The sequence below is a fragment of the Schistocerca gregaria genome, chromosome 2 (genome assembly GCF_023897955.1).
Source record: "Schistocerca gregaria isolate iqSchGreg1 chromosome 2, iqSchGreg1.2, whole genome shotgun sequence".
NCBI lineage: Eukaryota > Metazoa > Arthropoda > Insecta > Orthoptera > Acrididae > Schistocerca > Schistocerca gregaria.
The window spans coordinates 591,934,760-591,949,453 of NC_064921.1; positions in this window are offsets into that span (position 1 = coordinate 591,934,760).

The window sequence follows — 14,694 nt, forward strand, 5'->3', positions numbered from 1 at the left end:
ACTGAGATGTGACGGGAATGCTCCTCTGTGGCCAGATGGTGTGACTTTGGGAGGTGGTGAGAGACTGGAAAGATAAGGCACGGGAGATTTGTTTTTGTACAAGGTGCCTTATCTTTCCAGTCTCCCAAAGTTCCTCCACCTAGCCACTGAGTAGCATTCCCCTCGTAATTGAGGACCACCCAGGACTGGAGCAACTGAATTACATTATATCTTTCGTCGTGCTCTGAAATGAGAAATGCCATGCCCACTATCTTTCCCACCCCTCCCACAATGGTATTCCACCGTCAACTGAACCTATACAATATACTCGTCCATCCTTACAAAACCTCTTCTCCCAATCACTTGCTTCATTGCTCATATCCCTGTAATAGCCCTAGATGCAATACCTGCCCCATACATCCTCCCATCACGACCTACTCCAGTCCAGTCACGAACATCACCTATCCCACCAAAGGCAGGGCTACCTGTGAATCACAACCAACAAGCTGTCTGTTTGCATCAATGGCCACCAACAAACTCTGGCCAAGAAATAAGTGGACCACCTTGTTGCTGAACATGCTGCCAAACATGACATCCCTCATTTCAATGACTGCTTCACAGCCTGTGCCATGTAGATCCTTCTCACCAACACCAGCTTTTCTGAAGCGCAAGTGGGAACTTTCCCTGCAATACATCCTTCATTCCCATAACCCTCCTGGCCTCAACCTTCATTAGTCACTGTCTTCACCCATCCAGCCCCTTCCCTGTTCCCACTCCAGCACTGCACATCCCTCATTCCACCATCACACTCAGTCTTTCTACTTCTCTCCTTTCCCACTACTCCCCCCCCCCCCCCCTCCCTACCTCTCCTTGCCCTCTGTCTAACCTGCAGCACTTCACTGTCTGCCACTTCCACCATACTATCCCTTACCCTCCCCGCCCCAGCCTCAGCCTCCTCCTTACTTCCACCCATCTGCCACTCCCATCATGCACTTGTGCTGCTGCTCGCAGTGTGGTTTCAGTTCCCCGAGATTGCAGTTGTGTGTGTGAGTTGCAGTTGCGTGTGTGTCTACATTTATTGTTGATGAAGGTCTTAATGGCCGAAAGCTTTATTTGTGACAGTCTTTTTGTTGTGACTATCTCGAGTCAGTGTCTGTGCTATATGGTGGGTAGCAATTTTCCTTTTCATAATATTGTTACATTCCATCCTGGATTTTGCATTGTTTGAAGAAAACACACACACACACACACACACACACACACACACACACACACACACACACTTATATAAAACTGCTACCACTGGCAACTGATCATTTGAAGCTGCCGATAGTAGCGGTCATTTGTGTATGAAGTGTCCTTGCTTTTGTGAATGTGACTGTGTGTATGTATGTGTGGGTGTTCTATGGTGAAGAAGGCTTTGGCCAAAAGCTATAAATTATAATAGTCTTTCCACTGGGCCTGTCTGCAAGATTACAATGGTTCAAGAACTCAAAGATACGTACCAGTAACATTCAAAAGACCAAAGTCGCCGACCAGAGTGCTGGAGTGGTTCTAGGCGCTTCAGTCTGGAACCACACAACCGCTATGGTTGCAGGTTCGAATCCTGCCTAGGGCATAGATGTGTGTCATGTCCTTAGGTTAGTTAGCTTTAAGTAGTTATAAGTTCTAGGGGACTGATGACCTCAGATGTTAAGTCCCATAGTGCTCAGAGCCATTTGAACCATTTTCTTAGACCGAAGTCATGAGTCCTGTGAGTATTACAGTTTCCATTGAAAATCATGCTCTGCATATAAAATCCAACATAACAAGACAGCAGAGATTATCTGGCAAATTGGCATCATCTGGACTGCATTCTGGAAACTGTGTTACATTCTCTGTAAACCAAATCTTCTTCTTCTTCATTAGCATTTGTCCCACTCATCGCAGGGTCTGCTGTTTTGGCTCATTGTCACCACTTCTTGTGACCTTGTGCCTGGTCAGGGTGAAGGCCTGAGATCTTGAGGTCTTCAAGCAGGGTATCAAGCCATCACTGCCTTGATCATCCTGCTGGCTGTTTCCCATTTACATTTAGGGTGGAACTAGTCTTTGCCACTGTTGTCTTGTCTGCTCTAAGGACATGCCCGTACCAATGTAGGCGGCTTTCTCTCATTTTGTCGACAATTGCTGCAACACCGTATAGCCTGCGAACTTCATTATTTGTGACGTGGTCATGCAATCCCTATGTCTACCTAAGCATTTTCATCTCCATAACAGCAAGTCTTTGCTCTACTTCCTTTGTTGAAAGCCAGCATTCAGCTCCACACAGTGCACATTACCAATCAGTATACTTTTGATCTGAGCCTGTTTAGAATTTTCTTGTTGCATAGCACACCAGTAACAGAACGCCATTTGAACCATATGCTGTTAAGGCGATTGGAGATTTCTGCACTGAGATTTCCATCAGAAGCAATTGTCAAGCAAAGGTACTTAAAAAGTCCTTGCTGTTGGGAGATCAGTACCATTGATTCTGATGGTTAGACATTTAAATCTGTGGAAAGGTAATATGTTTTCAACACATTGAGCCACAGTCCTACATCTGCAAGGCAATCATTCCAGGCCTGGATTTGAAGTTATAGATCATTCTTATCTTCACTGGCCAGTAGTACATCGTAAGCATACAGCAATGTCCAGGATGAGGTTTTCTGTAGGTCTCTTGTGACGGTATCCATGACAGTGATAAATAGGAGTGGTGAGAGAGCAGATCCCTGATGAACTCCCATCGAAATAGGGAAGTCGTCAGATAGTCTGGCAGCTCACTGTATGTGGCTCTCCAGGTTCTGGTAGAGCAGTCTGACTCATGTAACGTGCGCTTCAGGTACTCCATGATCTCGCAGGGGAAGCCAAATTTATTTGTGTGGCACTCGGTCAAAGGCCTTTTTGAGACCAAGAAAGGCAAAGTGTAGATGTTTTGAATTCTCATGGCGCTTTTCGATAAGCAGGCAAGCTGAATGGATAGCATCTGTCATCCCACAGCCCTTCACGAATGCACATTGGTTGATGGAGAGACTAATAATTTGTCGGATCCTTTTACTGACAATGTGCTCGAATACTTTCATGGTGTGTGACAGAAGGCATATTGAGTGGTAGTTGTTACATTAAGCTGGAATCTTTCCCTCCTCAATGACCTTATTAAAGTAATCCGTCAACCTTAATCCCAGTATTTTGATTTCCACAAGTCTGCAGGAAGATCATCTGGCCCCATTGCCTTTCCATTTTTCATAATGCTTTGACAACCTCACCCTTGGTGACTGGTGCAATGGGTGCCACTAACACTGGAACTGGAGCACATGGAAACTCCTCATTGCAAATTTCCTCAAAGTATTTCCTCCATCACTCTGCTACTTTCTTTCTGTTGGTGATAAATTTGCCTTCTTCATCATTGATTCCACAGAATTTTTCAATGTCTGCAGTTTGTTTATGGCACTGTTTTGCCAGTCGATAAATTTCTCATTCTCCAGTACGTGTATCTACTTTATTGCGGACTTGCTGAAGTGGGCTGATTTGGCTGCCTTAACTGCCTTCTTTGCTGCATTCCTAGCTTCACAGTAATCCTTCCAGTTCAATATTGTCTTCCCATCTTCATTTCTATGTCCAGCCCCATCACTACCATGGCATCAGTATCCATCTGCATTTGAACCAACATGACCATTGAGATCACCAGATACAATGAGAGTATCTTCAGGTGGCACTTCTAAGATCTTATCATCAAGCAACATCAAAAAGTCACCTTTTTGTCTTTTGTGTGCAGCCTGTTTTCGCAGCATAATGCGAGAATATATGGATGTTCCTCTTGTGAGTAGCCAAGACAATTTTCATCAAATAGTGGTCAAATTGCTCTACTTTTCCTACAGAATCCCAAAATTCCAAACTATCAACTATCCCAACTCCTCTGACAGATTTTGGGCAGCCATTATAGTTGACTGTAAACTATCCATATAAAATTAAAAAGGAAGTTTTATGACACAACGTACAGGATGCCAGTAGAAATATTAGGATCGAAACAATGACAAAGTAAGCAGTGCAAAACGATTCCGGGTCTGTCAAAGGGCAATTGCATGAGCAATGCTTGAAGCAAGTCTGAGAGACATGACAAGAATAGAGAGTTAAGAAGAAGTGCTGTGTATGACCTCAAGTGGATAGTGAGACTGAAGTGTTGTTTGACAGGACACATGGGCAGGAACAACTTCAAGTGGACCGGTGCACTGATGTAGTGGGATCTGAGGAGTCAAAGAGAAGTGATGGATGTCCTCTGATGAGATGGAGAGATGACATTCGAAGACAAGAGGAGAAGAAAACTAGTACCAGATTGCCCAGCACAGATCGACATGGAAATCTTTAGAATCTTACATCCAGGAGTGGACAGCTAGAGGTTTCTTATATTTAACCACATGTCAAAATTGATTTTACTCTTGCAGACACCAGTTTCAGCTGTGCTTGATAATCATAATCACATCAGTGTGCAACACTGATATGACGCTGGCTACCAATCACAGATAAAGTTGGTAATTGTAAAAGTACATGTTTTTACATGCACAACTGGGAGGTTCTGTTCTATTAACTCTGCACAAGCATAAGTGCTTTTTTAAGCTATTTTTGTCAAACTTCAGCCAGGTAGATAATTTGCATGACATTCTTGAAACACATCTCTTTCTAAACAAATGTATTTCACATACCTCTAGATCTATTTGCCTAAAAAGTCTGCCTCTTAGTTAAAGAGAATATTTTCCATCAGCCACTCCATCTTGTGCTTTGTGGTCTTACAAGTACAGTGATTAGGTCAGATTGTGATATCTTGTTGTGTTCTTGACAATCCATTGTTATAGCTTCTTTTGCAATTTTAACTGCCAATTCCTTGCCATTACAGCTATAGAGTCCTACCCACACAATCATAATCATTCTGTACACAGGCTCAGCAAAGAAAACGAATGAGCGACCAGGGCGGATGAGGCAGTTACACCGACGCCACCACAGACGCCGACGCCAGCCTCTCAGCGACTGAAGACGTGAGGCCGCAGGCGTGGACCGCAGTGAGAAGGCCTCGTGGGGGAAGGGGATTTAGGACGGCCATCCTCCCTCAGGAGCTCAGTTCGTCAACGCACCTGACAATGGTGACCTGTCTGATCGCCGAAATATTGTGCCTGTTGGACACAATGGACCGACAGTACACCTGTGGACTGTTCGAGCATTCTGTACACAGTTTTTAACTACAGTGCATTTAATAATGATACTTCAATCCTCTCCCCCCCACAGAATCAGCCGTTTAATGACAGATTAAATTTATACTTATTCTTTGTTGCTAATCAGTGCCTCTGGCATTTGTTTTATGCATCTATGATGCTGGAACTACAATTGTAGGGTACTGTAGCTTCAGTTGGCTCACTCTGAAGATTGCTGGAAGATGTAGAACCAAAATATTAGAAAAGAAGAAATAAAATTTAGTGGATGAATTTACTTAACTATTTTATATACCAAATGGCTCGTATGATGTTGCATTGTATGATTTTTGAGAGTCACCAACAGCAAGTCAAAATCTGATAACAGCTCTATACTTCCCTCTACATATTGCACCACAAACTTACGCACTTCTTGTATGGCTGCCAGGACTCCAGTCATGATAGACAATTTTTCAAATAGTTTAAAGCAGATTGACTTATTTCCAGCTTTAACAAAACTTTTTTTTATATACACAATACCATAGTATGTTTTTTGGGAGTGGAAGATCAGTGTACTTTGGGGCAGTTCAGATTGTTTCCACTTGTTGTCAACCTCATGTAGGAGAAATACAAGATCCCAGTGTGATGCTCACCCTGGGACTCTGGGAGGAAGAGATGAAGCTCGATATCCCCCCCCCCCCCCTCCCCCAGCCTCCTAGCAGCCCATGGTGATCCTGTACCTACGTTCCTAGCATCACCCTTGAAAAGTGCCAAGTTGCGTCATGCGTGAAGTATCTGAATTTCTCCAATATTGCTGCCAGAAATGTTTCCACCACAACTTTATTCAAAATGAGAAAACAGTTCTTTATGATGTGAGACACTTGCTGCTAGACTCCAGACGAACCACTACCTGTTTCCACTCATCACTGCCAATCCTCTGCAGACATTCAGACGAGCCAGTTTCTTTTGCACAGGCGGCTTGCGACATCATTGTTATGGTGTCAGCTGAGCTATTAGTCAATCACGATATTTTTATATATTTTCAATTTATGGTTTTGTGAAAGATTCAGTGCATCAATATGAAGAGCCCCTGTTTCCAAGTTCTGTTTACATGCAAATTGTGTTAATAATTTGTAGCCGAATTGGGTTGATATGAGAATAGAAGGGCTATAATCCTACAAAAATCACTATAAAAATTCCAAAATACAAAAATTAAATAGTATTTTGTTGTTACATATATTAAATGACTGAATCCGATAAGGTGAGTATAACTCTTATGTACAGATTTTTCCAAGGCTAACTACACTGGTTGAAAGAATTAGGGGAACATGAGTATCGACATCCTGCATTTAAAACTAGTTTGATACAGGTGGTACCTGTGATCTCATTGCATGGTTTCAGATCTCCACTTTCAATGTAGGTAACAATTAAAATCATTCGCCATCTACTGACTGTGTAATGCATTACAGTGTTACGTGACCCCTCAGAAGGAAGTGAGTACTGCTGTCCCACTGTCTTCTAATCAGGTACATAGATGGACTTTCGGTTGTGTTGCTGCATACGCCAAGGCCTCTCCGTGTGTCATCCGTAGGTGGTGGACACACTACAGGAAGACAGGTCAGTACACATGGTAAGATAGACAAGATTGCCGATGCATGACAATCCCATGTGAAGACCAATTTCAGGCCATCTCTGTGTTGTGGCATCGTATGGGTACTGCCAGAGCGTTGCAAGATGATCTCAGAAGGGCTACCAGAGTCCTTGTGTCTGATCAGGCTGTAATGAACAGATTGCGAGACCAAACCTTACGACCCACATGTCCTGTTTGAATACACCACTTGGCACAATATCTTGCAACTCACCTTCAGTTCTGCTGTTCCCATGTCAGCTGCCAACTTTGTACTGGTGAAACGTGTTATACACAGATGAGTCCAGAAATCCTCTGATGCAAGGTGATGACCATGTTCATTACGGAGACCCATGGTGAGCACTACCTGCCAAATGCTCCAGGAAATTGTCAGAATTTGAAAGTTCTGTGATGATGTGGAAAGGATTCAGTGTTGACTACCATATGGATCTTGTCATCGTCCATGGTCACGTTACTGGCAGGCAGTACAACAAACAGATCCTGTTGGACCATGTGGTGACTTCTACATATGGTGGTAGCCATGAATTTGTTAATTCCTGTTACATCACAACACAATTTAACTATGTGAAAATTTAGGTTATGATGAACAAAGACCTTTCACCTGAGGCCATCGATTAGATGGAGAGCGAGAGTTTGAAAATGATAATTAAACAGAATCATACCACAACCTACCCAGTCAGCCCTGTCTGATGCCCCATCTATAGTTCAAAAAGATGTATTCCAGAGCAGTGAACATATACGGGTACAGTAAACTGACTACCTCTTGGCTGGAACCAAGGGAGTCTTGTTGCACATGCCATATTTCACATCCATAGTCAAACTTGTGGAGGAACATCACTTCATACGGTATAAGGTACATCATCATTTATTAGTTTCTCTTCCTCAATCAAGTGTGATATTATCTATTTTTCTACAGCTTCACAAGGAGGGGTACACACTTAAGACATCCAGGATCTGCACAGGCAGTTTAATTTGTCTGAATATACCATGTAATCCTCCCTTTGGCAGTCTCATATTGGGCACTCTATAAAATGCTAGCATTGTAAATTCTGATCGCTATCTATTCTGCACAAGATTTTAATCCTTCTGGAATGCAATGTATGGGAATTGAGTGTAGAAATACGAGGGCATTTCGAAAAGTAAAGATACAATGGCTCGCAGTACTCAAATAGAACATTTATTTAGAAAATCTCAGTTACATCTTATTAACTGGATTACCTTTTGTATCCCACAGTCATAGAAGGTTGGCGCCTGTTGTCAGAACCATATTTCAACTTCATCTTTGATCTCTTCATCGCCGTGGAATGATTTTCGACCAAGATGTGACTTCAGGTAATAGAAGACATGGAAGTCAGTGGGCGCAACGTCTGGGCTGTATGGCGGATGGTCCAATACATCCCATTTGAATTGTTTGAGTAGTGCTTTGGATACGGGCGCTGTGTGAGGCCGAGCGTTGTCAGGAAGCAGGCGGACTCCACTTGTCAGCATTCCCTTGCATTTGTTTTGAATTGCCCTTTGAAGATGTTCCAAAGTCTGGCAATATGCAGCAGCATTAATTGTCGTTCCAGGAGGCATAAATTCTGACAGAAGAATGCCTTGTCTGTTCCAAAAAAAAGAAGCCATGATTTTCTTTGCTGAAATCGATGTTTTGCATTTCTTGGTTTTTGGTGAATTCGAATGGCCCCATTGCATTGATTGTTGCTTGGATTCAGGTGTATGGTGATAAACCCACATCTCGTCACCTGTCACAATGTGATCAAGGAACTCACCTGCTTCAGCATAGCGTGTGAGGAAGTCAAGTGCAAAGCCCATCCTTTTCTTTATGTGTTCTTCCCTTAACAGTTTTGGAACCCAGCGTGCACGCAGTTTCCTGTGCCCTAACTTGACAGTTACAACATCATAAAGAGTTGTCATTGACACATCCTGCATGACCTGAAGCATTTCTTTCAATGTGAGGGGTCTATTTGCACGAACTGCTTCCTCTGTTCTCTGAAGAAGGGCACCAGAGATCGCAGATGGCTGACCTGTTCTTTGTTCGTCATGAACATTGGTCGTACCTTCAGAGAAATGACGACAAAACATTTCGTTACTTTTGTCGATTCATAACGTTCCCATAAACAGAATCAATTTCTTTGTGAATATCTGCTGGTTGCTGACCTTTTGCACAAAGAAAACATAAGATGGAGTGCACTTCGCATTTGGCGGGATTCTCAATCAGCGCACCCATTTTAAACACGACCTACTCCAACCAGAAGCAATGTTCACCTGCCGAATGACCGCAAGGAGAAAGCTAATGGTTCAAGGTTAACACCAGTGTCGCCAACTTGCTCGCCAAAACTCTGCTGTTCCTCTGGCATACGGTGTATCTTTACTTTCCGAAATACCCTTGTATAACTCCTAATAAATACTGCCACGTCATCATACCCAATCTTCCAACTGCTCTAATGATCTCTGGGAATATAAAACCGATTTTAGGGATCAGCCATGTTTTACTGATAGAACAGTGACATTTAGTGGTAGTTGGCACACCGCGCCTTGTACACGTCTACTGCGGCACTCTGGGGTCACAGCACCAAGTTACGACACCCGAAGATGGGCGTATAAGAGCCTGAGACTGGTTGTGTGATAATAAAAGAACTTTACAACTGAAGTGGTATTTTCATCCTCCGGTGTTGTAAAATGGTAATTTTTGCATTCCATTGTAAGATGAAATTAGTTGGAAGAAGGCTGATGTCAGAAGTTTATTTGATATTTATCTACATCTGGCTGTTGGATATACCTCTTCAGGCCTTTGAATTTGTTCCATGATAATTAGTATTAGTTGAACGGAATACTCTATTGCATTAGCATCTCTCTAGGTGAGTGTTTCGTGCATCTTGGTCAATACAGGTTAACCACCAATTAACACCCTGTAGAGTCCCTGAGGCTTGACTGTACATTGCTATATTTCTATTGTTGAGTGTTACTATCTTTTCTTTTGGATTTTCAAGTAGGAGTTGCTTCTCATGCAATACTACCTTGTCACCTTACAGGCCACTCGATATCATTGGTGGCAATTTCTCAGAGGTGGTTGGGGTTTCGGTGGTTGTAATAAGTTAGTCACTGATCACAACCAAAAATTTGCACACATTTGTTCAAAAGATGGCCTGCAGCCACATGCACATTGTTCACACATCCATATTCTGATGCAAACTGTGCATCAAAGTTTATGGTCATGAATCCAAATATGAATAAGTAAACAATGTTGGTTCCAGACAAAAGAATCTGCATGTCTGCTACAACATGGCAATTATTTTATTTAATTGTATGTCTAGGGGCCCCTGTCAGGCAGACTGTTCACTGGGTGCCAGTCTTTCAATTTGATGCCACTACGGCGACATGCAGTCGATGAGGATGATAGGCTGATGATGATGATGACACAACAACACCCAATCCCTGGGTGGACAAAATTTCCCAACCCAGCCGGGAATCGAACCTGGGCCCAGAGGATTGACAATCCGTCACACTGACCGTTCAGCTAACAGGGGCGGACATGGCAATTATTGAGCTCCCCCCATGAACCATGGACCTTGCCGTTGGTGGGGAGGCTTGCGTGCCTCAGCGATACAGATAGCCTTACCGTAGGTGCAACCACAACGGAGGGGTATCTGTTGAGAGGCCAAACAAACGTGTGGTTCCTGAAGAGGGGCAGCAGCCTTTTCAGTAGTTGCAGGGGCAACAGTCTGGATGATTGACTGATCTGGCCTTGTAACACTAACTAAAATGGCCTTGCTGTACTGGTACTGTGAACGGCTGAAAGCAAGGGGACACTACGGCCGTAATTTTTCCCGAGGCCATGCAGCTTTACTGTATGATTAAACGATGATGGCGTCCTCTTGGGTAAAATATTCCGGAGATAAAATAGTCCCCCATTCGGATCTCCGGGCTGGGACTACTCAAGAGGATGTCGTTATCAGGAGAAAGAAAACTGGCGTTCTACGGATCAGAGCGTGGAATGTCAGATCCCTTAATCGCGCAGGTAGGTTAGAAAATTTATAAAGGGAAATGGATAGGTTAAAGTTAGATATAGTGGGAATTAGTGAAGTTCGGTGGCAGGAGGAACAAGACTTCTGGTCACGTGACTACAGGGTCATAAACACAAAATCAAATAGGGGTAATGCAGGAGTAGGTTTAATAATGAATAGGAAAATAGGAATGCGGGTAAGCTACTACAAACAGCATAGTGAACACATTATTGTTGCCAAGATAGATACGAAGCCCACACCTACTACAGTAGTACAAGTTTATATGTCAACTAGCTCTGCAGATGACGAAGAAATTGAAGAAATGTATGATGAAATAAAAGAAATTATTCAGATAGTGAAGGGAGACAAAAATTTAATAGTCATGGGTGACTGGAATTCGAGTGTAGGAAAAGGGAGAGAAGGAAATGTAGTAGGTGAATATGGATTGGGGCTAAGAAATGAAAGAGGAAGCCGCCTGGTAGAATTTTGCACAGAGCACAACTTAATCATAGCTAACACTTGATTCAAGAATCATGAAAGAAGGTTGTAAACATGGAAGAATCCTGGAGATACTAGAAGGTATCAGATAGATTATATAACGGTAAGACAGAGATTTAGGAACCAGGTTTTTAAATTGTAACACATTTCCAAGGACAGACTCTGACCACAATCTATTGGTTATGAACTGTAGATTAAAACGGAAGAAACTGCAAAAAGGTGGGAATTTAAGGAGATGGGACCTGGATAAACTGAAAGAACCAGAGGTTGTACAGAGTTTCAGGGAGAGCATAAGGGAACAATTGACAGAAATGGGGGAAAGAAATACAGTAGAAGAAGAATGGGTAGCTTTGAGGGATGAAGTAGTGAAGGCAGCAGAGGATCAAGTAGGTAAAAAGACAAGGGCTAGTAGAAATCCTTGGGTAACAGAAGAAATATTGAATTTAATTGATGAAAGGAGAAAATATAAAAATGCAGTAAATGAAGCAGGCAAAAAGGAATACAAACGTCTCAAAAATGAGATCGACAGGAAGTGCAAAATGGCTAAGCAGGGATGGCTAGAGGACGAATGTAAGGATGTAGAGGCTTATCTCACTAGGGTTAAGATATATACTGCCTACAGGAAAATTAAAGAGACCTTTGGAGATAAGAGAACCACTTGTATGAACATCAAGAGCTCAGATAGAATCCCAGTTCTAAGCAAAGAAGAGAAAGCAGAAAGGTGGAAGGAGTATATAGAGGGCCTATACAAGGGCGATGTACTTGAGGACAATATTATGGAATTGGAAGAGGATGTAGATGAAGATGAAATGGGAGATACGATACTGCGTGAAGAGTTTGACAGGGCACTGAAAGACCTGAGTCGAAACAAGGCCCCCAGAGTAGACAACATTCCATTGGAACTACTGACGGCCTTGGGAGAGCTAGTCCTGACAAAACTCTACCATCTGGTGAGCAAGATGTATGAGGCAGGTGAAATACCCTGAGCCTTCAAGAAGAATATAATAATTCCAATCCCAAAGAAAGCAGGTGTTGACAGATGTGAAAATTACCGAACTATCAGTTTAATAAGTCACAGCTGCAAAATACTAACGCGAATTCTTTACAGACGAATGGAAAAACTAGTAGAAGCTGACCTCGGGGAAGATCAGTTTGGATTCCGTAGAAATGTTGGAACACGTGAGGCAATACTGACCCTACGACTTATATTAGAAGCAAGATTAAGGAAGGGCAAACCTACATTTCTAGCATTTGTAGACTTGGAGAAAGCTTTTGACAATGTTCACTGGGATACTCTCTTTCAAATTCTGACGGTGGCAGGGGTAAAATACAGGGAGCGAAAGGCTATTTACATTTTGTACAGAAAGCAGATGGCAGTTATAAGAGTCGAGGGACATGAAAGGGAAGCAGTGGTTGGGAAGGGAGTGAGACAGGGTTGTAGTCTCTCCCCGATGTTATTCAATCTGTATATTGAGCAAGCAGTAAAGGAAACAAAAGAAAAATTTGGAGTAGGTATTAAAATCCATGGAGAAGAAATAAAAACTTTGAGGTTCGCCGATGACATCGTAATTCTGTCAGAGACAGCAAAGGACTTGGAAGAGCAGTTGAACGGAATGGACAGTGTCTTGAAAGGAGGGTATAAGAGGAACATCAACAAAAGCAAAACGAGGATCATGGAATGTAGTCGAATTAAGTTGGGTGATGCTGAGGGACATAGATTAGGAAATGAGACACTTAAAGTAGTAGAGGAGGTTTGCTATTTGGGGAGCAAATTAACTGATGATGGTCGAAGTAAAGAGGATATAAAATGTAGACTGGCAATGGTAAGGAAAGCGTTTCTGAAGAAGAGAAATTTGTTAACATCGAGTATAGATTTAAGTGTCAGGAAGTCATTTCTGAAAGTATTTGTATGGAGTGTAGCCATGTATGGAAGTGAAACATGGACGATAAATAGTTTGGACAAGAAGAGAATAGAAGCTTTCGAAATGTGGTGCTACAGAAGAATGCTGAAGATTAAATGGAGAAGATCACATAACTAGTGAGGAAGTATTGAATAGGATTGGGGAGAAGAGAAGTTTGTGGCACAACTTGACCAGAAGAAGGGATCGGTTGGTAGAACATGTTCTGAGGTATCAAGGGATCACCAATTTAGCATTGGAGGGCAGAATAGAGAGTAAAAATCGTAGAGGGAGACCAAGAGATGACTACACTAAGCAGATTCAGAAGGATGTGGGTTGCAGTGGGCACTGGGAGATGAAGCAGCTTGCACAGGATAGAGTAGCATGGAGAGCTGCATCAAACCAGTCTCAGGACTGACCACAACAACAACATGAAATAAAATCATCATAATTTCTGAACGGTTTGCGCTAGGACGTTCAAACTGCATGGTTGGCGGTGGGGCACGATGGGAATTAGTATGCACATTATGATTTGGTTTAGGGATGAAGACCAATTTTACTTGGCTGAGTTCATCTATAAGCATAATTGGCACATTTGGGGACTGTTAATCCACATTCTGCAATCGAGGTGTGTCGTCAACCTCAATGGGTGGTTGTGTGGTGTGTAATGTCCAGTCATGGAATAATTGGTGGATTATTCCTTGATGGCACAATGACTACCAAATGGTACGTGAAGGTTTTGGAAGATGCTTTCATTCCCATTATCCAGTGTTACTCTGATTTCAACAAGATGTGGTTGGTGCAAAATGGAGCTCGACCCCAATGAAGCAGGGGTGTGTTTGATGTCCTGGAAGATTACTTTGCAGATCGCATTCTGGCTCTGGGGTATCCAGAGGCCACTGGCATTGGCCTCGATTGGCAGCCATATTGTCCAGATCTGAACACAACCCCTTTTTGTGGGGCTATATTAAAGACAAGGTGTACAGTGGTAACTCCAAAACCATTGCTGTGCGAAAACAAGCATTCAGGAGGTCATCGACAGCATTGATGTTCTGACACTTAGAGGGAAGGATACATAGACAAGGCCAGATGGAAGAGCAACATGAAAAATTCTTCAGTACATGTTGACAGCATTGTTTAACACTTGCCAATTACTTGAACTTTCTGAAATATGGTGGAGCCATTTATGCACATTTCATTGATATTTCTTTGTACTGGAGTAAAATATTGTTTGATGGAAAAATGGTTATGTCTTTCAAAGAATTTTAAATGGGAACTCTGATGTTTTATATGGGTGTTGTTCAGAAACTGAAGACCATTTTGGCATAACTAAATAAAAATGAAAGATATAAACATAAAATTTTATTTACAAAGTTACAGTGTATTACTCTATTTTTCAATGTAGTCTCTGTAACTGTCTCAGGATTCACTGTGACATGGGAACAATTTATCAGTTACCTTGTTGTACTCTT